This window comes from Equus quagga, chromosome 20, assembly GCF_021613505.1.
Source record: "Equus quagga isolate Etosha38 chromosome 20, UCLA_HA_Equagga_1.0, whole genome shotgun sequence".
NCBI classification, from domain to species: domain Eukaryota; kingdom Metazoa; phylum Chordata; class Mammalia; order Perissodactyla; family Equidae; genus Equus; species Equus quagga.
Window position 1 is genome coordinate 34647654 of NC_060286.1, and position 21939 is coordinate 34669592.

At 39.7% G+C, this 21939-nt stretch overlaps 1 protein-coding gene across 2 annotated transcripts in view; it reads right to left on the reverse strand.

Annotated features, from left to right (window-relative positions):
• Positions 1 to 18887, reverse strand: part of BTBD7 (BTB domain containing 7) — an 88425-nt gene extending 69538 nt beyond the window's left edge. For both annotated transcript variants that reach the window (XM_046647351.1, XM_046647350.1), the window contains exon 1: positions 18682 to 18887. The gene's annotated coding sequence lies outside the window, so the exon portion shown is untranslated. The remainder of the gene's footprint in view (positions 1 to 18681) is intronic.
• Positions 18888 to 21939: the final 3052 nt, after the last annotated feature.

Sequence of the window (21939 nt, forward strand, 5' to 3'; positions counted from 1 at the left end):
TTACCATCTTGCAATTTTTCTGTTGAAGAAATCAGGTTATCTGGTAATTTCCCATAGTCTGGATTTTGCCAAATGCATCACTATGGTGTACTTTAATATGTTCCTCTGACCCCTGTATTTACTGTAATTGACAGATCTAGTGACTTGATTAGATTCAGGATTATTTTTGCATTTTTAAAGTTTATTTTGCCAAGACCATTTCACAGGTAGTGATGTACTTCCAACAAAAGGTATGCAGTGTCTACTTTTCAGTCTGTGACATTAACAATTATCAGTGATCACCAACCAGAGCCATTAATTCATTAAGGATTGCAACATGGTGATATGCTATCATTCCTTCTTTATTCATTAGCTGGAATACTTCTGAAAGACAGACCCATCAGCTACTCAGTTCTCTGATACGGTTTGTACAGAAAGGCAAAATAAATGAATGATTCTTTACTTTTACCTACTAATTTTCAAAAACAATTAACTTCCCAGTATCCTCTAAAGATGCTCAGTGAGTTTTAAAAAAAAATTTAGTATTCAAGGATTTAAATGTATTTGATGGGTTTCAATCCTTTATAGTTATCCTTATTGAGCCTCAAAGTGTCCCCTATTTGCATAGTGGAAGCTTACTCAAACTGGCTCCTGAGACCTTATGACACAACCCTACTTGTCTCTGATAGCTTCTTTGCTTTCTAGGGTTACATATTATTCCAGGGGTATCCTGTATTTTTCTTGCCTTAGACCTAGAATCAGCCATCTCTTTAAAGAAGCCCTAATTTCTTTCACTGGGAAATGGTATTCAGAAGCCACAATCTGGGTGCTAGGGGTGCTCGTTGCCTGTTTTTAGTACAGAACTAGGCAATTTTATACACACATATCTATATATACATGTATATAGATACGCACACAAATATATTACATTTTATACTGATGCTGCCAATCCAAATTCAGGTTTATAGGATTTTTACTTAATCTCATTGATCTTTCATCTGTTCCTCCCTTCTCACATGCCAAAACCCGATTTTCAATGCTGCCTATATAACTGCTCATCTACTTCATCCCACAATACACAACAGCCGAGAATTAAAATGTCAACACTACCATCAACAATATGATAAATGAAAATCATTTTACTTTTTCTGCAATTCTTTCTACCCTTAGGATACATCCAACTCAAGATATCCTACAAATTACTGTATATGTAAGTCACTGGGAATAGTTTACTCTGTGTGATTATATCACCAACTGGAAATACACTTTATAAGTTTTATTTCACTTTTGATTTTTAGGCACTGCATTTTTTTCCAATTGTTTTATTGAGGTCATATTGGTTTATAACATTGTGTAATTTCAGGTGTACATTATTATATATCAGTTTCTGTACAGACTGCGTTGTGTTCACCACCAACAGTCTAACTTTCATCTGTCGCCATACAAATGTGCCCCTTTACCCCTTTCGCCCATGCCCCCACCCCCTTCCCCTCTGGCAACCATTGGCAAACCCCAGGCTGCCAAGCAGGGCGTGTGAACTTAACTACTACTCCACTGGGCCAGCCTTGTCTTTCGTGTTTTTTTTAAAGAAAGTAATATGGCATATGGAACATCTACTGTATACTAAGTAAATACCCCCCAGTGAGATTTGGCATAGTACTTCATAATCAAACAATATTTTACAGTAAAATATATTAAATATTTAGACTAAGCCATGTTAGTTCAGGTCAGGTTTTGTTGCTAAGTGAATCTAGGTCATATCAGTGTTTGCCATCAGATGAGTCTCCCTAAACAACTGTTTTCAGAACTTTTGGAATTTCAAATTATAAGTAAGAGTGTGGACCTGTAGTTAGTAGCTTATGTGTAAGAATAGTATTTCCCTACCACCAAAAAAAGTCAAGTCAGAAAACATATTTATTCATGCTAAATGAAGATATCTTTTAAATTAGCATTTTTCTATAAAATTCCACTGTATTACTGCAAATAGAGATTACTTGTCAGAATTTTGCTTAGGAGAATCTTATTAAGCCATGTGGGCTTTTTCTAATATAACCTATAATAATTCAAAACAGCTGTCAGTCCTTGGCTGCTCACTTTTTTTCCTATTAAAATGCAATCTGAAAAAAATAGAAAAGTACATCACATCCCACTAAGCCATGCAACATTGTTTTAGGTGTAACCATTAGAATTTTAAAACTAGAAAAGGAGGAAAAGAATCCAGAGAGATGAAGAGGTGAGCTTGGTTCTTCGAACTCTGGTTACAATGCAGAGATACATAATTTAATTTGGGGGCAGGAGATATCTGAATTTTTTTTTTTTTTTGAGGAAGATTAGCCCTGAGCTAACATCTGCTGCCAATCCTCCTCTTTATGCTGAGGAAGACTGGCCCTGAGCTAACATCCGTGCCCATCTTCCTCTACTTTATATGTGGGACGCCTACCACAGCATGGCGTGCCAAGCGGTGCCATGTTGGCACCTGGGATCCGAACTGGTGAACCCCGGGCCACCAAAGTGGAACGTGCACACTCAACTGCTGCACCACCAGGTCGGCCCCAATATCTGAATTTTGGATACTAAAATGAAACTATATATTCCTGGTGTTCTAAGAATACTAATACTAACGAAATACTTAAATAAAATATCTGCTTTATAAATGCATATTTAGCATGGTCTGAAATTTGTTATGTCTTAGCTGTTTAAATGATTTAAAAAAAGCTAACCTCTAAGGAGTCATGAACAACCTAGGAACAGTCACTAGGAAAATCTTGTAGCTCATCATTCTAAATAGGATAAGAAAACCCAAACTAGTGAAAGAATCATTAAAAGAGACACTCGAGGGGCCAGCCCCATGGTGCAATGGTTAAGTCCAGCACACTCTGCTTCGGTGGCCCAGGTTCACAGGTTTGGATCCCAGCTGTGGACCTACACCACTTGTTAAGCCATGCTATTGAGGAAACCCACATACAAAGCAGAGGAAGACTGGCACAGGTGTTAGCTCAGGGCTAATCTTCCTCAAGCAAAAAAAGAGGAAGATTGGCAGCAGATCTGAGCTCAGAGTGAATCTTCCTCAAAAAAAAAAAAAAGAGACACTCAATTATTAGAAATAATTTTTAAATGTAGCTATTTTCTCATTTTATTATAGTTTTCAAGCTTAAGATTAAATACTATGCATTCAGATGTATATTAAAATGTAAAATTAATATATCAATATTTAAGTATGTTATCCAAGAATAGAAATGGCAAACATTTAGTGTAAACAGTCAACAAAAACAAAAAGTTATAGTGAACCATGTTACTAATGTTTTACCGCTAGACATCAAGCATACGAATTAGTTTGAATACAATACTTTAAGGGCTCTTTCCAAATTTGACGATTAGCTGCAGGACTCCAAATTATGAACTTTTTCTTCTCCATATCCACACTTTTCTTTTGCATGAAGAATACAAAACAGGGGCCAGCCGAGTGGTATAGTGGTTAAGTTTTCGTGCTCTGCTTCAGTGGCCCAGGGTTCACGGGTTTGGATCCTGAGTGTAGACCTACACACTGCTCAGCAAGCCATGCTGTGGTGCTGTCCCACATACAAAATAGAGGAAGATGGGCACAGAGGTTAGCTCAGTGACAATCTTCCTCAAGCAAAAAGAGGAAGATTGGCAACAGATGTGAACTCAGGGCCAATCTTCCTTACCAAAAAGAAATAAAAAAGAATACAGACCATTATTTGGTGACAGTACACATGCACTGCTGTCAAACAACATACATCCCATGCCCCAATAGTTTTCCTATTTTACAAAATTAAAATATTTTATTTACTTTATTAAAAACTCAGAGAAAAGTAATTTTTTAGCATAACAGTCTGTTTCTTCCTCTCCCTAGAAATGTTTGACTTCTATTACCAGAGAACTTGAAAAGTTGGAATTTACACTGTTGAGTCTCAAAAGAATTTTAAAGATTGTAGAACAGATCATAATATACAAAGAGTAAGGTATTTGCTAAATCTTCTCTTCTCTACCCACCCTAGAGTCTTTATTTTCCCCATTCACTTATGAGAATAACATGTTTGTTGTTTAAATTAAAAAAACCCAAACAGCAGAGTATAAAGAAAGGCAATTCCCTAAAATCTGCCTCCCTTCCTGCAAAGATAACTAGTAACAATTTGATTTCTACTTTTTTAGCATTTTTGACATAAATTAAGTTTAAACAGTTTTAAGAAGGAATATTTTATAAACAGTTCTAGACATTATCATAATATACCAGGGATATAGAAACATAGCGACGTAGAAAATTTTACTCTCTCTTTTAAAAATCCCTAAATAGAACTGTATTGTGTAGATATACCATAATTTATTTTACCAAATCCATACTGAGGATCATTTCCAATTTTCAATATTATAAACAGTCCTGCAATCTTTTTTACACTGACCACTCTAAATTATGCTATTAGAATAAATATCAAGAAGTAGGATTACTGGATTAAAGGGTATCCATATTTCTAATTTGCAGATGTACTGTCAGAAAAGTTGCAATTCGTACTCCTAGTAACTCCGCATGAGAATGGCGAAAACTCTGGTCATTATTAGTCTTTGCCAATCTGATAGATAAAAGATGATACCACTATTTTAATCTTTGTTTTTTAATTATAAGTAAAACTGAATCTCAATATATTTATTGGCCTCTACTATGTTTCTTTATATTCTTTGCTCATTTTTCTATTTGGCAGTTCTTTTTATTAATTTTTGGCACTTTATATTAATGTTAAAATATCTAGGGAGAATATTCACATTAGCCTTTTAAAACTATGATGGCTTTTGTCATAAATGGTTAAATCCTTTCCTCTTGTAACTTCTGGGTTTCATGTTCTTGCTGTAAACATTTTATATCAGAAAAAAATTTATATATATATAAATATGTAAGTGGTTAGAATAACTATGAAAAAGCCTTTTTAACTTGTGCTGTAATCTCCAAATTAGACTATGTAGGCAAACACACGCTTCAACCAGATCAGAAAGTTGACATTAGGTGGTTACAGAGTTTACAGCACAGCTATTATTAAGTAATTCAATGCGCTAATTTAAAAAATTTTACTAAATCCTAAATATGAAGACAACTCAATTATCTGGTGTTGCTTAGAAACGAGATGCATGTTTTCCAGATAACTGGAGGATGCTTTTGGGGAGAAGAAATTCAATTAGTCCCCTCTATCCAAATGTCTTTTACTGAAGATACTCTGGGTATCCAGGGTCAAAATGGTAGGCATCTCTCCCTCATCCCTCTCCTCTAGATCAACTGGCTCACCAATCCCACTGCAAACTTAGACCAAGCCACTATTTATTAACTCTTTCCTGAACTGTCACAAAATCAAACTTGTTCTCTGCTTCCAGTCGAATTCACCTAGCATATCATCATCGAATTAATCTTCCTAACAGGTTCAATCAAGAATACAGAATAAGTACAAACTCCTAGCCACAAATCCTATCTCCTGTTCATACTCTGCAGGTATTTTACACATTAAATTATATCAGTATTTCCAAAAATGTATTTTACAAAACACTCGTCTTGCAAAATATACTGAAATGAGCCTTAAAAAAGAAAAAAACCATCCTGGTTAATTTGGGAAACACTACGTATTATATAGCCCAGTTTTGTAGACTTCTTCACTAAACAAGTATTTGAGTACCAACTATGTGACCTATGCTAAGTGCTGGGTGTTATAATTGTGAACAAAACAGTCTTAGTGCTCACTGCTTACAGTCAAGTGAGAGAAACGGACACTTAAACAAAAATAAAATTATACACTGGGATAAATGCCATGAAAAGCATGGGCTGCTATGAGAAAGAATGAGTAATTTGATTTACTGACATTAATATGCCCACAAGACATAAAGAACACACAGCATACAGAAGAGAGATGTTGACTTAAACACATTCATAAACATAAATAATACATCAACAATGCTTGACATTATGTATTAACAGAGGTGGCAGTTATGTGATGTTGGGGAGTTATGGCAGAGTAAACAGTTTAGCAAATTCTAGGAACAGCAAGAAAGCCAAGGTGGTCGATGCAGGGTAAGTGGGGTAAGGAGGATTAATGGGAGACAAGGCAGGACAGGTAGGTAGAAACCAGGTCATACACCTCACTGAAAAAGGCTGAGAGTCCTGCAGCTAAAGCACCCGTTTAACTCTGATTAATTCAGCCTCTCCTAACTTGACTAATCATGGAAATCTTTCTAAGAAAAACCAATAACAGGCCATGTATTGTGTTCCACGGAACACATTTTCAATCATATGGTAGCAGTCAAAGTATGAAGTGAAGAAGGTTTGCACGGGGCTGGTGTTGACACATTTTGAGAGAAAATAACACAATGTGAAACCAATTATTTATTTAAATTTTGAATTAAAAAATCAAAAGATATTAACCAGAAAAAAGTTAACACAGCATGCCTGGGACTGCTATCCTTAGAAAGGTCTCTAAGAACTTGGATTTTGGGTGTTCCCAGTGTTCCTTAACTTATGATAAGAATGGTTCACTGTGCCTCAACTGTGCAAACAATATGGTTTATGCTGAATTTCTCCTTTCCTTCTGGGAGCCTGGAATTTTGGTACATGCTAGGTAGTGGGTACGTAGCCCCCCAGTAAAAACCCTGGGCACTGAGTCTCTAACGAGCTTCCCTAGTAGACAACATTTCACACATGTTGTCACAAGTCAGTGCCGGAGGAATTAAGTGTGTCCTGTGTGACTCCACTAGGTGAAGACTCTTGGAAGCTTGTGCCTGGTTTCCTTTGGACTTTACGTCATGAGCCTTTGTTCTTTGCTGATGCTTTTTTGTATCCTGTGCTGTAATAATGATAGCCATGAGTATGACTATATGCTGAGCCCTGTGAGTCCTCCTAGTGAAGCTGGGATGGTCTTAGGGATCCCAATGCAGGTACAAAATGGGATATCGTGAAATGTTTCCCTCTATCTCTGTCTTCCAGCCTCCCAAAATGAAACGATATTGTTTTGGAATAAATAGTTAGTACTCAGGTATAAAGCTATTTTAAAAAAATCTTCAAAGAAACTGCCATAAAAATCAGAATAGTGGCTACGTGTAACAGAGGAGGAAGGTGGTTGTGATTGGAAAGAAGCATGAGGGGAGCTTTTAGAATGCTTACACTGTTCTATTTCATGACCAGGGTGGTGTCAGCTTTAAAATAATTTGCCAAAAAATTAAGTTAAGCTTAAATTTGTTTAATGTACTTCTTTGTACATATGTTATTTCACAACAAAAAAATGTTTTGGGGGCTGGCCCTGTGGCCGAGTGGTTAAGTTTGCATGCTCCACTTTGGCAGCCCAGGGTTTCACTGGTTCAAATCCTGGGCACAGACATGGCACCACTCATCGGGCCATGCTGAGGTGGCATGCCACACGCCGTAACTGGAAGGACCCACAACTAAAAATACACAACTATGTACCGGGGGGAGAAAAAGGAAAAATAAAATTAAAAAAAAAATTTTGTTGTAGCCAGCTAGTACAGATTTGAAAGTTGTTGGCTGAGGCCTTGAAACTAAATTCATTTCCTAAAGAAAAGGATATAGAAGAATGAACGGAAGGCTAAGTACTGAGCCACAGGAAATGCTGATGACTTGGGAGCTGGAAGAGAACTGAGTAATGGCAAGCATGGAAAACACTAATTAGGCTGGGTAGTGACCAGAATAGGCTGCATGTAAGATGTGGCATCTGAATGAAGTTTAATTCACACTGAGAAGTCATCCTTTCCTCTGTGCTATCAGAAAGCTTTGGATACACCTCAATTTCAATACTTAGCATTCTGTGAGGGTGATTAAGATTTCCATGTCCTCAAAGAGACTAATTTCCTAGAGTACTGGGACTGTGTCCTTTTTCACTATGTATTCCAAGTACCTTGAAGAATGCCTAGCTCATAATGGGCCCTTAATAAATAAAGTGCTTAGAAATGGAGAATAAAATCAGGAAAGGCCCATATCACAGAAGCCATGAAAGGAGAGAATGTAAAGAATTCTATGATCCATTTTAAATATTCTTCATTGTTCCTCTTTTTCTCCTACCTTAAGTAACCCCTCAGGTTACCACTGTTTTTACTAAATTCTTTCCACCCTACTGCTACCTTCTCATCATTCCTTCAACAACTGTCTGAACACCAGCTATGTGCAAGGAACGTAGCCAGGTACTGTTAGGGACACAAAAACGAGTTGTCTAGTGCAGGACGTGTTGCGGTAAATAAATAACACAAAGCTGCAAGTGGATACAGAGAGAGAAAGAATATGAACATGGCATGGAAGTTGGAGGAGGGTGATTAGGAAAGGCTTTCATGCAAAGATGACATCTGCTCTGGTCCTTGAAGGATGTTAGAATTTAAACATAAGAAATGTAGGTAAGAGCATTTCAACAGAGAGAACAGCTTAAGAATTAACAGGCATGTGAGAGACAACATATAAAGAAACGAGGCAAGAAAGGCAGGACTTAGATAAGAGAAAGTAAGAAAAATGCAAAGATTATGCCACTGTCCAATTATGTAGAGCTGATACAAGAGACCAAAATGGAGCAGCCAGAGAGGTAGAGGAAAATCAGAAGAATGTAGTCTCACAGAATTCAAGAGAGGAAACTAAGCCGATAGTGAAAATTTGGAGAGAGCACATGTTTTATAACTCTTTTAAAAACTCTTTTTAAAGTTTTACTTTTATAACTCTTTTTTTAAAAAAAGGCTGCAAAAAGGTGCCAGGAAGCAAAGCAGTAGTAGAGAGGGATCTGGAAGTCTAGAAAGGTGTGTGAATGAAAGAGGAGGAGATATTACAGTGTAGGGGAGGAAGACATTTCCTCTTCCCAAATGTGGGTTGGTCTGGCCGGAGAACGAATTAAATTCACATGAGACAGAATAGCAAGAGAAAATTAAACAAAGCTTTATGAGGAACCATGGCCCGGGGGCTTTCTTCCCGAAGGAAGAAAGGGCACCGAAGAAGTGGGGTGCACAGAGTGGTTATATACCCCCAAACAGGGTGTTTCACATGTGATTGAAATGTCCCTCCCACAATAGTCACAAGATTGCCCTGTCAGCACAGCCCTTGATGGACACAGCAGGTAGTGGTCTGCTGTCTCAGAGGGCGTAGCAGGAGGCAAGTCAATTGTCTGGAGCTGGGCGGTCACAGGTGGGCACAGCAATCAGCTCCTAACCTAAAGAAAGATGCTTAATCCTTAAAGAAACGCCAAAGTTGGGAGGGGGAGGGAAGTCAGTTACAGGAGGTTACTAGACAAGCACAATAAAATGCAGATTTAAGTCCTTGCCTTTGGTATTGATTAAGAGTTTTTAGAGAGAAGGTCATCTCCTTTCTTCTTCCTGGTACAGAGAGGGAGGCACCTTTTACAGATAGAGATTTACCTTACAAATGTAAATATGACCTAACAAAGGGCAAGTTCCCTTCCTCAGAGCCTCCTTCCCTGTCCCAGTTTATCAAAAGCAATCAGCCTCAAATAATCCTGATGCCAAAGAAACATATCTTGGGGTGGCCAATTTCAGGTCCCCACAACAGCAAATGAGTAAGAGGACAGAAATGATGTAGTAACGCTGTTGTTTTCAACTGGGGTGATTCTGGCCCCTTGGGGACATCTCGCAACCCATGGAGACATTTTTGGTTGCCATAACCAGGAATAGGGGAGGGTACTATTGGCATTTCATGGGTAGAGGTTGGGGATGTGGCTAAACATTTTACAGGGCACAGGATAGTCCCTCACAACTAAGAATTATCTGGCTCAAAATGTCAACAGTGCCAAGGTTGGGAAACCCTGTATGCAGAGTATAAGGGATACAAAAGAGAGAAAGATTAACCAAAGAAACAGTCTTTGGTAAAGTGAGAACATTTATGGAGGAGGAAGACTTCTCTGGTTCTCTATCTAGTGACCCTGATTAGAGCATGATGCTGGAAGAAGCTTCAAGGTGTCACTTATTTGAAAAGTCTATTGAAATATAATGGCATTCCAACTTCTCCCATAAACACGAAGACAATGCGCATGCCTTAAATCATTAGCTACCCTGTGGCTATTAGATAGACATAAACGACCTATCTTTTGGGATACAGCCAAGGTCTAAAATTCTTTTAGAATTTTTTTAAAACTTTTTTTTTTTTAATTCCCTATACCCAGAGAATTCACATCCATTAAAAAGTTAATGGACGCAGTTGGACCTTGAGGGAATTATGTTAAGTGAAATAAGCCAGATAGAGAAGGACCATCTCTGGATAACTCCTCTCATATGAGGAATTTAAAAATGCAGACAAAGAGAACAGATTAGTGGCTACCAGGGGAAAGGTGGGGTGGGGGGTGGGCACAAAGGGTGAAGGGGGTACACCTACAACACGAGTGATAGACAATAATGTACAACTGAAATTTCACAAGATTGTAACCCATCGTTAACTCAATAAAAAATAAAAGTTAATAGATATAAATGATCTGAGTCCATATACTAGTGTAATTTTATTTTATAAAATTTCCTATTGTGCCATTTAGAAACTAGTTACAAATGATCTATATTTTAACGGTTCATAGGGATACCATGTGATAAGTCTATAAAGCACCACTTTTTTAAGCTGCAAAGTGAAATTGATATAAAAGGCTAAAAAGAGTTAACAGTGGTTATATGTATCACGTAAGAAGCACTGAGAGGGATTTAATCAAAACACTCTGCTCTCAAATAAGAGAATTTTCATTCATGCAAACATTTTCTGAGCACCTACTATGTGCACACACACATGGGGATATAACAATGAACAAGACAGACAAAACTTTGGCTTTTAAGGTACTTAGGAGCAATCAGGGAAAGAGGCAATTACTATGTGGAAACAGCATAGATTTGTGGAGATGAAGAACTCTGGAGCCAAACTGCCCGGGTCTGGGTCTAGCTCTGCCATTTATAAACTGTGTGATCTTGGGCAAATTTTTTATCTTCTCTGTGTCTGATAATAATAAAAATGTCTACGGGCCAGCCCATGGCCTAGTGGTTAAGTTTGGTGCACGTCACTTCGGTTCCTGGGTGCGGATCTACATCACTTGTCAGCAGCCATACTGTGGTGGTGATCCACATACAAAATACAGGAAGAGTGGCACAGATTTTAGCTCAGGGTGAATCTTCCTCAGCAAAAATAATAATAATAATAATAATAATAACAATAATAAAAGTGCCTACCTTATGGGGCTGTTGTTGAGAGAGTGACATCTGACAGAAGATGTAAGACTGACAACAAAAGGTGTAAACTTTTCCTTTTCCTGGTGAAGGTAATGCGGAGAGGGGTTGGGACGCCAAAATAATGCTCCAAAGAGCAGAGGGAACTGACTATGTGAAGGCCCAAGGAGAGAACAAAAGCTGGTTCACCGAGGAAATAAAAGTAATTCTGTATGTAGAGCACAGCGGGAACAGGTTGTGGCAGTGGTAAGATATGAGCCCAGGCTGGATAACAAAAGCCATGTGATCCATGATAAGGAGTTTGAACTTTATTCTAAAGAGTTGTTTACTGCTGTTTAATTAAAAAAAAAAAAAAAGAAATATATGTGTGCGTGTATATATCTATATCTAAATATATATACACACACACACTAATGCTTCAATTAAGTGACAGACCGTTTCTTATTCAAGAATTAAAAAGCCCACAAGAGAGAAAGAATGCATACATACAGAAGAGAGATCTTGGCTTAAATACTCAAAAGTTGAAATCCAAATGGCATTAAACGCATTCACTTAATTTTGAAAAGTTCACGGAGAAAAAAGAAACGTCTGAGCACCTATGTTCTGGACACCATATTGTGTTTTCACATAGATTATCTTAATTAATCAAAGAAGATCCCTGAGTAGGGTGACACTACTCATTTTACAGATGTGGAATAAGGTACAGAGAGGTTACTTGGTCCAAAGCACAAAGGTAACAAACTAGCTATCAAAACAAGAAGACTGTTCATCATAACCAAATGTGACAAATTTGTCTTTTCATAATCATCCTGATACATGATATTACAATTTCTAATGTATATTCTATTCCTTGTTTTAAAAATAACTACAAATCACTATGCTGAAGTTTAATTTATTTGACTGAAGCCAACAAATGGTGAAGTATACAGAGTTGGGAATTTTAACTCTTCTTCCCCATTCTTCCTCCTTTGTCAGTCTTTATTGTGGAAGCATGTGACAGAACTATGACTTCCTAATTAAGGCTATTAAGAGATTTCTCTGTCATAAGCTATTACTAACATTCACTATAAACTCATTTAGTTCTGCCACAAAGCTTTTTTGCTTACCAGAAAATTCTCATGTCTAGTCTCAAGCAAGCAAGAGATATTTTAGGAAACTCTGAAGACAAGATTATTAGGTCTTATGAAGCATATTATGGAATTTTTCTTTAAAGAAAAATTCACAAATAAATCTCAGATAAAACAGATCTAATTTCAAAATATAGGAAAAAAGATATATATTATACTTGAAATTAACTCTGGCATTCAAGTCTCCCCCTAAAGAAGGAAGGAAATTGCGCAGTAACAATACAATCCATTATTGCTCCTTCCAGGAATCTTGCTTTAGTAGGTAAGATTTTTTATAAAATTTAAGGGACTGTGGCCAGAGGAGACTGTCAAACTTTTAATCTAAATGAACATTTTTAGAAAATAATAAAGGGCAAGCAAACAACACTCTGCATGTCTGGTATAATGGATTTTTCCGTTTCACTTTAGTTTAAAGACAGTAACATCTCATGTTTATTTAAAAATTGTTTACAAAGCACTTGTTCATGTTAGTTTCATCCTAACAACTCAATTACTCAGTATCTATAATGTACCAGACACTGTGCTACATCCTGTAGGCTTTGGCTCAAAGTACAGAGTTATGAGGAGGAGTCAGACACACAAGCAAGTTATTATACAGTGCAGAAAGTCTGGAAGAGAGGTCCAAAGTACTAAGACAGAAAGTTTATGACTACTGGTAAAGGTAACGTTTAAACTGGGTCTTAAAGAATAAAGACAACTATATCAATCAGGAGATTTTTGATGGCAAATAACTCCAAAGAATTGGCTTAAGCAATAAGGAATTTATCTACACGAGGAGAAATCCCGTGGTAGCGAAAGCCCTGGGCCCAGTGTCTAAAATGATGTTATCAAAGACCTAGGTTCATTCTCTCTCTCTGCTCTGCTGCCCTTAGGGCATGCTTTATCACCCCTGTGGTCACAAGACAGCTGCCAGTGGCCACTGGGGCACATGTTCTCTTGTTCATATACAATAGGGGAAAAATTCTCTCCCACAGAAACAGAATGACTCCTTCCCTTCAAACTGACTAGGACAAATAATAGTTTATAGGGAAATGCCTTAAGCTGATTGACTTGGAGTAATCAAAATTTCCCCCTAGAGTGGGAGATGAATCATCTTCTCAGAGTTTCCTGGATGACAAAGAATAAGGAGAATTCTAAGGATAAATAAGGATAAACACATGAAAAACAAAGCACAAGGAACAAGAAACAGCTTGGTATGGCTGGAGTGATGGGAAATCTAAAGTTGGACACATTCTACAAACTCTTATGAGTTTGGACTTTATCCTATAGATAATGGGAAGTTAACACAGGTTTTTTAAAATAGGGAAGTAACATGTTCCAACTGGATTTTTTAGAAACATAAGTGTGGTAGCAATATGGAGAACAGCCAGAGAAGGAGAGGGTGAGAACAAATGGCAGAGACTTGGAGGGTAGGCTGTTCAATAAGTAGTCCAAGCTAGTAAGGAAGTGGTAACGGGGAGGGAAAGGATGGAATAAAAAACACTTACAAGGTGGCAAAGCTGCCATGTAACACATTGCTGTACGTGTGTTTGTGTGTGTATACATATATCTTTCTATCTATCTATCTATATATTTCTTTTCTACAGATGAGGAAAATTAAGCCTCAGACAGGCTAAATGGTTTACTTAAGAACACAAAACTATAAAAAGTAGTCAGAATCTGAATGGAGGTTTGATTCCTAGTCTAATGTTCTATTACATCAAAACTATATCTAACTATATCTAAAAACTCCAACAATGCTCAAAAAAGGGGACTCTTTCGAATCCTGTGATTTAAAAGATGTTCTGTGCATTGAATTAAAGTGATTCCTATTTATTCCAATCTTAACATAATGCACACTATCTTAGCACCCATAACTGCTTTTCTCTTAAAACATACCTGCTAAAACACTCAACAAACCAGAAATATAAGGAAATTATATCAATGTAATAAAGGTTGTTTATGAAAAACCCACAGCTAACATCATACTCAATGGTCAAAAACTGAAAGCTTTTCCTCTAAGATAAGGAACAAGACAACGATGTACATTTTCACCACTTCTCAATATAGTACTGGAAGTCCTATCCAGAGCAATTAAGCAAGAAAAAAAAATAAAAGGCATTCAAATTGAAAAAGAAAAAGTAAAACTATCTTTGTTTGAAGACAACATTATCCTATAGGTAGAAAACTCTACAGATTCCTCATACAGAAAAAAAAAAAACCCTGTTAGAACGAATAAATGAATTCAGTAAAGTTGCAGGATATAAAATCAACACACAAAAATGAATGTGTTCTATACACTAACAATGAACAATCCAAAAAGGAGATTAAGAAATGAATCTCATTTACAATAGTATCAGAAAGAATAAAACACTTAGGAATAAACTTAACCAAGGAGATGAAAGACTTTTACACTGAAAACTACAAAACACTGTGGGAAGAAATTAGAGACACAAATAAATGGAAAGACATCAGTGTTCACAAACTAGAAGACTGAACATTAACACGTCAACACTCTTCCAAACAAGCTATAGATTGATTGCAATCGCTTTCAAAAAAATCCCAATGACATTTTTTGCAGAAATAGAAAAATCCATCCTAAAATTCACATGGAATCTCAAAGGACCCCAAATAGCCAAAACAATCTTGAAAAAGAACAATGTTGGAGGTCTCATACTTCCTGATTTCAAAACTTACTATAAAGCTACAGTAATCAAAACAGTGCGGTACTGGCATAAAGAGAGACTTACAGACCAATGGAAGAGACAGGATAGGGTTCAGAAATAAACTCTCACATACATGATCAAGTGATTTTCGATAAGGATGGCGAGACCACTCAATGGAAAGAAGACAGTCTTTTCAACAAATGATGCTGGGAAAAGTGGATATCCACATGCAAAGACCTAAGTGTAAGAGTTTTTTAAGAGGAAAAACTCTTAGAAGAGTTGTACAGGGAGAAAGCTTCATGACGTTGGATTTGGCAATGATTTCTTCGATATAACACCAAAACCATAAGCAACAAAAGAAAAACTAGTTAAACTGGACTTCATCAAAATGAAAAACTTTTGTGCATCAAAGGACATTCAAGAGAGTGAAAAGGCAATGTAGGGAATGGCAGAAAATATTCGCAAATCATATATCTGATAAGAGACTGATATCCAGAACATATAAAGAACTCCCACAATTCAACAACAACAAAAAAACAACTTGATTAAAAAATGTGCAAAGAACTTAGATATTTCTCCACAGAAGATACACAAAAGGCTGATAAGCAACAGAAGAGACAGGAACATCACTAATCATTAGAGAAATGCAAATCAAAACCACAATAAGATTCCACTTCACACCCATTAGGATGGCTATTATCAAGATAACAGAAATTAACAAGAGTTGGCAAGGATGTGGAGAGTGGAATATCATGTACTGCTCGTGGGAATGTAAAATTTTCTGGATATATACCCAAAAGAAATGAAAGCACAGACCCAAACAGATATTTGTAAACCCATGTTCATAGCACATTCTTCACAATAGGGAAAGGTGGAAGTAAACCAAGTATGCACTGACAGATAAATGGATGAACAAAACGTAGTATAAACATATAACGGAATATTATCCAGCCTTAAAAATGAAGGAAATTCTGTCAAATGCTCAAACATGGATGAACTTTGAGGACATTATGCTAAATGAAATAAATTAGTCACAAAAGGACAAATATTGTTTGATTCCACTTACATGAGGTACCTAGACTAGGCAAATTCATAGAGACAGAAAGTAGAATGGTGGTTGCCAGGGGCTGGGGGTAAAGAAAAATGGGGAGTTAGTGGTTAATAGGTACAGAGTTTAAGTTGGGAATGAAAAGAATTCTGGAGATGGATGGTGATGATGGCTGCACAACAACGTGAATGTACTGAATGCCACAGAACTGTATGCTTAAAACTGGTTCAAATGGCAAATTTTATGTTATATATACTTTACCACAATAAAAACAAAACCAAAAATAATGTCTGCTATACATCCTTCTGACTGACTCCATCCTAGTCTAGGATCTCATATCTTCATACCCAGGTAACCGCAACAGCTACTGCCGTCCCTGGTTCATTCCATTCTCCCCGCATTCTAACTCAACCTGCAGATCGGTGACGGCTTCATCTTGCTGGTTTATCACATTAATGTCTGGCCTCCAGACTCGCAAAGGCTCCCCATATCTTGCACAAGAGGATAAAAATCCAAATCTCCTCAATCCAGAACTCAAGCTCTTCTTGAGAAAGATATCCTTCCAACTGTCTGATGTTTTCCTTTCAGTCTCCCGAAGAAATTCAGCTGTGGGCTCACCCTACTTTCCCTCTATGCCCCTCCCCCAAAGCTAATCTCCACATTATACTCTTGCTTTTACCTCACAAAGTAACTGCTCCAATCTCTCTGTAAATCGAAACCCTCACAGGTGAGCTCAAATCCCAAGTGCTCCAGGAAGTTCTTTCGACTCCTGAGGCCTCACTCATCTCCATGTATCATCATACCTACAGCATTCTTTGTACTGGTAGAACCTTCCAGATTGTCTCCTAGACTCAAAGGGGTACATCTTATCTTTCCTGAGGGCAAGGTCTATATATTACACTTCCTTCTTTTCTCCTGTAGCACCTAGTATAATGCAAAACACAAAGCAGATGTTCAATAATCACCCGTGTAATTGAACACAAGGTACAACTTCGGTGTGTGAGTTTCACTGACTAGAATATGCAATCAGAACCATCTCACACTATTGTTTTTCTAAAGGTTAGCCTGTGACACACAACATAGAAAACCGCTGTGACTCAAGAAGATACATGGAAACCAGGTGGTATAACCTGGCAATCACAACAGAGGTGTTTTAAATCCTAAAATTAGAGTCTGATTCAAAGAACTCATTTAAATGCTGGTGTTGAGGCACAGAACAATATAGTAGTTGACCTACGGGTTTTACTGAATGCATGCAAGAATGAGCCATGCTATAATTGGGCGAAAATGTAGTCACAGGCCTATGAAAATTCTAAATGAAGTGTCAGTTTTTATTAAATTAGGGGGAAAGAAAACGTTGTCAGTAACTTGAGTGAACTGACAGTAGCTGTCAGAATCCCAGTGAGGCTTGCTCTCCCATTTCTGCTTTCAACTTTACTGCAAAAGACCTAGGGATGGGGATGGGTATTGGTGAAGAATGCAATCAGTGAAGCATGAGAGGCTCAGGAGTGTAGTGAAAAGAGCTCTCTAAATGGGACGTACAGGCCTAGATTGTAGTTTGGGTCCAAGCACGGGCCAGCTGTAGGACCCATGGTAAATCGCTCATCTCCCTGGGCCTAGTTACCCGGCTCTAAAACAAGTCACACCAGATCTCTAAAGGTTTTTCTGACCCCAGAATTCCAGGACAAGTGTAATCACAGCTGCCATTAACACCTACGACTCTTGCAATTTTAAATCTTTCTTCCACATTTCCGGAAGAAAGTAATTTATTTCAGCAGCCTAAAAGAAATGGATGCTCTTCAGAGACAAAAGATTCTGCTAGGTGAAAAAACTAAGTAATCCTGTAAAAATGCCTCTTTCCACCTTACGATAAGATGTTTTAGCAAAGGGAACAGTTCTCTGGTAAAGACAACCCAGACTGCTTCTGCAGACAAGGCCTAACCCAGAGTACTTATTATCTGTGCTGGTATGTGAAGAGGTGCTATTGTAGTTCAAAGCAGAAGCAACACCCCCCAGAGCTTCTCCAAAAACACGGTGAGAAAGTTCTCATCCTCGGGGTAAGGCTAGTAAACAGCTGTGCAGACGAAAAGGCTCTGAAACATGCACGTTTTCTGCCATTCGAGTACCCCAAGCACAAACTCCCTTATCGAACGCTCGGTATTGTCTCCCCTCCGACCTGTCAAACGCAATTCCAGTTCGACCCCGTAACGGTAACTTACGCGGACAATCGAACTTCTCCCCTCGAGCCGCCGTCCCCAGGCCTGTCCCTCCCCGCTTCCGGCCGGCCGCTCTCACGCCCACCCCGGGGCGGTCGCAGCCCCGCAGCCGGGTAAACACGCGCCCGACTCTCGAGAGCGCTTTCCCGGCGTCCTGGGAGCGCCGGGTCCCGCCCCTCGGAGCCCGGAGCCGGCCGGGCCGCCCTCCCCGCCCCGAGCGCCACACCTCGCGTCCCGGCCCCCGGGACGGCGGCGCCCAGACCAGCCCAGCCCAGCCCGCCCCTGGAGCGCACCGGGACCGGCCGGTCCCCCGCCGCCGCCTCAGCCCCCGACGGGCGACCGCCCCTTCCCCGCCGGCGGCCCGGCCCCAGCCCGGCGCCCCCCGCCCCGGCACAGCCCGTTCCTCGCCGGAACGCCCCGCGCCGCGCCGGGCACAGCCTCGGCTCCCAGCCTCGGAGACACCGAGGGACACTCACCCCGGAGGCTCCTCCCGCCGCTGCTGCTGCTGCCGCCGCGGGGGCCGCGGCCGTCGCCCCTGCCGCCGCCACCAGCACCGCCGTCCGCGCCGGCGCCAGCACCCCCGGCCATCCTCCTCCTGCCGCCGCCGCCGCCGCCCTCTCCGCTCCTGTCAGTGGCTCAGGCTCCGGGGCTGCTCCAGGTTCCCCACGCCGCCATCTTGACTCCTAGCGGGAGCAGGAGGGGCTCGACTCGGCGCGGCCCTGGGGCGCCTGCGCGGCGCTGCGGCGCCGGCCCGAGGCCCCGCCCGTCCCCGCCGTCGCCGCGCCCGGGGTCATGTGGGCCGCCAGCGGCGCGCGCGCCGGGGAGGCGCGTTCGCGGGACCCGGGAGCATTTGGAGCCGAGTGCGCGCGCATTATCCCGGCTCCACGCCCGCGAGCGCGGGGCAGGGCGCTGCGAGTTGGAAGCTCGTTGCAGCATCCTGCTTATTCCAGGGACTTGTGACAAATCATGAAGTGTATCAGAACGGAATTATAATAACTACGTTACTAGGGGACCAGTTCTACCAGTTCGTGTTTCCATTCGGCGGCCAGCATCCTGATTGACCGAGCACAATGCATCATTCGCAAAGAGAAGACTGCGCTTCCAAGGAAAAGTCCTTTCTGACGGTCTTGGCCTTTCGGTGGCTTCTTGGCAGTTTATCTTAAGCCCTGTCTGCGTGGTAATTTTATGGACACCACCTTGCTAGTTGTACAATAGGTTGAAAAAAAAAAAAACCACTGAAAGTTTACCTCAACAAGATACCCCCATAAACGAGGGAAAAGAAGTGATGAAAGCACACAGTCGCCACAGGGGAGAGCCAAATCGCTCTTCCCTAGATGCACCTTGTCTAGAAGTTTGTAATAATTTCAGGGGTGCAATAAGAAAAACACCTTATATCTGTGCAGAACCTTACAGTTCTCAAAACACCATTGAATACATGGCTTCGTTTGAACACCAAAACCACTCTTTGAGATAAAGGTATTATTAAGCCGTTTTACAGCTAAGGAAAATAGCAGGAGTACTAAGTCGTTTGCCCACGGGCGCATAGGCAGCATTACTGAGTAGGCAAGCCAGGACTAGAACGCAGACATTCTGACCCTGGTCACCAGGCACATTACCTGTCACAGGTCTCTGACAGGCTTTGGCAATAGATGATGTATTTGTCCTCTGGGAATTTATTTAAAACCCTCTTTAAAGTATCTGCATTTTCAATCTCTTAGCCACCCTTTGAGAAACACGTTTTCTATGTCACACTGAACCTTTTTGTTATTCTCAAACTACCTCTAAGCTCAAAAAGATAAGAGAAACTTCGAACTTTGTGCTGTGTTTTTAAACATCTCTTGGTGCTTCATTATTTTATATGTTTCGTATTTGGTTGGAGGATTTAAGTTTTTTGACATCCTTCAAAGGAAAGATTTTCTGTCTGAATATGATCACTGCTTTTCTGTGGACTTTCTTCAGATTTGTTGCATCTTTATTGTGCGCATTCATTACCTCCTTACTTTCTTGAAAAGATATTTCTCTCCAATTTATATTCCTTTTTCCCCTTTCACTCTGTGTGTCTCCTCCTACCCAATTCTTGAAAGTTTGGAGATTGTAGCAGGCATTATAATATTCCCTTGTCGAAAGAAAGGTCTCCTCTAGCTGGTAAGGTTCTCTTCAACTGAGCACACCGGTGTGGACAGTAGACAAGAACTGCATGGAAAGGTGAGAAAATACAAGAGAGAGAGGCTCATCTCTTTGGAGCAAAGAATTGGCTCTGGGTGCCCACCTGCTATTCCCCTATACTGTTATACTTCCCCTAAACACATAATGGAATCTTATCAAAATTCGAGCCACCTATAATTATTTTACATTATTTTGCCTTTGTCTTCATCAGTTAAATATTATATTAGCTGAAAGAGCTATTATATGCAAACTAAAAATTCCATTGTCCATACCACTCCTTGATAATTTATTAAATGTTAAATAAAATAAATCCCCACTATTTACACTTTCTTATTTATTCTTAATCTTCATTGCTTGACTTTGGTTCTAGTTCCTAGACACAATTTGAAAAACAAAATTAAAACAATACTAACAACAATAGCATTCTAAAATTCCGTAGTCATACCATTTTTTTTTTAAGATTTTATTTTTTTCCTTTTTCTCCCCAAAGCCCCCCAGTACATAGTTGTATATTCTTCGTTGTGGGTCCTTCTAGTTGTGGCATGTGGGACACTGCCTCAGTGTGGTTTGATGAGCAGTGCCATGTCCGTGCCCAGGATTCGAACCAACGAAACACTGGGCCGCCTGCGGCGGAGCGCGGAACTTAACCACTCGGCCACGGGGCCAGCCCCACTCACACCGTTTTTATGAAGCCTTTGATGTAGAAATCTATCAAAGGCTTTTTGAAAAGACGAATAAGGTCTGTTGGTGCCACCTTGTCCTTTTGTCTATCTATCTAGTAGACTAGTTGGGTACCAGTTTGCCTTCACAGAAAATATGCTACGTGTTCCATGAATTTTTCCACCCTTTAATTGATCCATCTTGTGTTTTCTTATTATACCACTTAGCTGTTCTTTCAAGATACTGAATTAACTCAGTTTACACTTCAGTCAGAGTTTAGATTTGTCTATTTCAGTTCAGTCCAACATACATTTTTTTAAAGCATCCAGCACTATCTGCCAAGCACAGTGCTAGATGCTCAAGGTAAAAAGTAATTCTTTGCCCTTGAGGAGTTTAGAATCTAAATAGGGAGACAGACTGAAAGGAAAAAAAAGGCCAGTGCTAAGATAGTGGTCAGTAGTGGTGAAGAGTATGAGTTCTAGAGTCAGACAGATGTGAGTGGGCATGTGACAGAAGCCAGGCCAATCAGAACCTTTTCTAGAAATTTCTGCCAGTCCATCCTAGGAGATGTTTCCTCTTAATCTATTTCTCTGAGATTATGACCTTAAAGGACAGTGTAAATTGTCTTCCTTAGCGATGAGGAGAAAGCCATGAGCAATAGGAGAGAATGAAGACCACAGCAGAAAGAAACAGAGAAATTGAGAGAAAGGGAATCGATGACATCATTTGAACTCCTGGGCATAGCTGTGCCCTAAACCAGTCCATCCCTGGTCTTTCATTTCTACTAGCCATTAAATTGCCCTAACTCCCCTTTTTTATCGTTTTTTTTTTAAAGATTTTATGTTTTTCCGTTTTCTCCCCAAAGCCCCCCAGTACATAGTTGTATATTCTTTGTTGTGGGTCCTTCC